The following is a 2,756-nucleotide window of genomic DNA, read 5'->3' as shown; positions in this document are numbered from 1 at the left end:
CTGGCAGGCAGCATGTCAGACTCCATGAGGAAAGGCATCATCACCCTCATCTACAAACAGAAGGGGGAGAGGGAAGAAATCAAAAATTGGCGACCCATCTCACTACTTAACGTGGACTACAAAATTCTGTCCAAGGTCATCGCCAGTCGGGTCAAGTCAGCCCTGGAGGTGGTGATCCACCCCGATCAGACCTGCGCCGTACCCGGCAGGAAGATCTCTGATAGCCTGGCGCTACTCAGGGATACGATTGCCTACGTACAGGACAGGGGGGTGAACACCTGCCTGATCAGCCTGGACCAGGAGAAGGCCTTTGACAGAATATCCCACACGTACATGATGGACGTGCTCTCCAAAATGGGGTTTGGGGAGGGAATCCGCAATTGGATCCAACTGCTCTACACAAACATCAGTAGCGCAGTTTCAATCAACGGGTGGGAATCAGAAAGCTTTCCGATCAAATCTGGAGTCAGGCAGGGCTGTCCTCTCTCCTCCGTCTTGTTCGTGTGTTGCATCGAACCCTTTGCCGAGTCCATCAGGAGGGATGCGGGCATAAGAGGGGTGACGATCCCAGGCAGCGGAGGCACTCAGGTCAAGGCCTCCCTGTACATGGATGACGTCGCCGTCTTTTGCTCGGATCAGCTGTCGGTCCGCAGATTGATGAGCATCTGCGACCAGTTCGAACTGGCCTCGGGGGCCAGGGTAAATCGTAGCAAGAGCGAGGCCATGTTCTTTGGGAACTGGACCGACCGATCCTTTGTCCCCTTCACCGTCAGGTCGGATTACCTGAAGGTGCTGGGGATCTGGTTCGGGGGGGCCGGGGCGTGCACCAAAAACTGGGAGGAGCGTATCTCCAAGGTTAAGCAGAAACTGGGACTGTGGGATCAACGATCCCTCTCGATCGTGGGCAAGAACCTGGTCATCAGGTGCGAGGTGCTCTCGGTGTTGCTGTACGTGGCGCAGGTCTGGCCCATACCTCGCTCCTGCGCCGCGACAGTCACCCGAGCCATCTTCCACTTTGTCTGGAGATCAAAAATGGACCGTGTCCGCAGGGTCACGATGTACAAATCTCCAGAGAAAGGGGGGAAAGGCGTGCCCAACGTGGCCCTCATCCTGATGGCCACCTTTGTGTGCGGCTGCATCAAGCTGTGCATAGACCCTCAGTACGCAAACACAAAGTGTCACTACGTGCTGAGGTTCTACCTGTCCCCGGTGTTGAGAAGGATGGGCCTGGCCACGCTGCCACGGAACGCTCCGTCCAGTTGGACCGTTCCGCCCCACCTGTCCTTCGTGGAAAGGTTTGTGCAGGAAAACACCTTTGACCACAAGGCGATCAGCAAGTGGTCCGCACATAACGTCCTCGAGACCCTGCGGGAAAAGGAGATGGTGGATCCTGTCGGTTGGTTCCCCGAGCAGACTGTCAATGTCATTTGGCAGAACGCCTCATCGCCAGAGCTTTCAAACAAGCACCAAGACCTTGCTTGGCTGGTGGTGAGAAGGGCCCTTCCCGTCAGATCCTTCATGCACTCCCGGGCTCTCAGCACCACCGCGCGCTGTCCCAGAGGAGGCTGCGGTGGAGACGAGACCGTCACCCATCTCCTTCTGGAATGTGCCTTTGCAAAGAAGGTCTGGAGAGAGATGCAGTGGTATCTGTCCAGGTTCGTCCCGAGCAGTTCCGTAACACAGGATTCTGTGCTCTATGGGCTGTTCCCGGGGACGCACACTGAGACGGACATCGTCTGCTGCTGGAAGACCATCAACTCGGTGAAAGACGCCCTTTGGTCTGCCCGAAACTTGCTGGTCTTCCAGCACAAGGAGCTGTCCTCGACCGAGTGTTGCAGACTGACACATTCCAAGGTCCAGGACTACGTGCTGAGGGATGCACTGAGGATGGGTGCGGCCGCCGCAAAGGCTCTGTGGGGAAAGGCAACCGTTTAGAGCCTTCCCGCCATTGTAAACCGAGGGGCTGCAATCAGGGAAAAACCCCCTCGGGCAGAATGTAAAATTCAAATTGCTGTAATGTACCTGTAATGAATCTGAAATGGACCAGAAATGAATCTGTAAGCAATAATCTGTGTTGAGTATGATGCAATGAGACACCCTCGAGTGTCATGAACTGCAATGATGTCCAATGTTTTCATTGTACTGCACTTAACGTAACCTGCAAATTGTATAATCTGTATTGTGTACGTTTGGAAAGTGATATGACAACTGTTTTGTATGTACTGCTGCAAATTTTTATGAATAAAGTATATTTTTTGGAAAAAAAAAAAAATCTGTTCTTATCAGTTTAATATCTGATACGTCCCCTATCTGGGGACCATATATTAAATTGATTTTTGGAACAGGGAGATGGAACAGGGGCTTGCTCCGTCCACTCCACGCATCGACCCAGTATTGCAGTGTCTCTGGGAACGGTGCACCTCCCTGTGGGGAGATATTCAAAAGGAAAAACAGCTCTTTCCCAGCGTCTCTGTGTGTGTGTGTGTGTGTGTGTGTGTGCGTATGTATTATTACTGAGAATAAAGCTGATATATTACACTTACTTTCTCAGCTCAGTGGTATTTCTTTCTTCTCCTCGGCTGAATGCCGCTCGCACGTAGCGATATAATTCAAAGTGCAAAATAACTTGGTGCCGTTGACTTTGAACAAGCAGGGTCTGCTTTCAAATGCAAGCTGCGCTCCCGAACTGGACTGTCTGTCTGTTTGTCAAGGAGAGGAAAAGGTGGCGGTGGTGAGGGTGGAGCATTAGCGCTCAG

The 2,756-nt window shown here is 52.6% G+C and overlaps 1 pseudogene; it reads left to right on the top strand.

Moving 5' to 3' along the window:
- Positions 1-2,248: 2,248 nt before the first annotated feature.
- On the top strand, positions 2,249-2,425 carry LOC137325797 (U2 spliceosomal RNA; annotated as a pseudogene).
- Positions 2,426-2,756: the final 331 nt, after the last annotated feature.

The sequence above is a fragment of the Heptranchias perlo genome, chromosome 9 (assembly GCF_035084215.1).
Source record: "Heptranchias perlo isolate sHepPer1 chromosome 9, sHepPer1.hap1, whole genome shotgun sequence".
NCBI classification, from domain to species: Eukaryota; Metazoa; Chordata; class Chondrichthyes; order Hexanchiformes; family Hexanchidae; genus Heptranchias; species Heptranchias perlo.
This window is presented reverse-complemented; position numbering and strand designations above follow the sequence as displayed.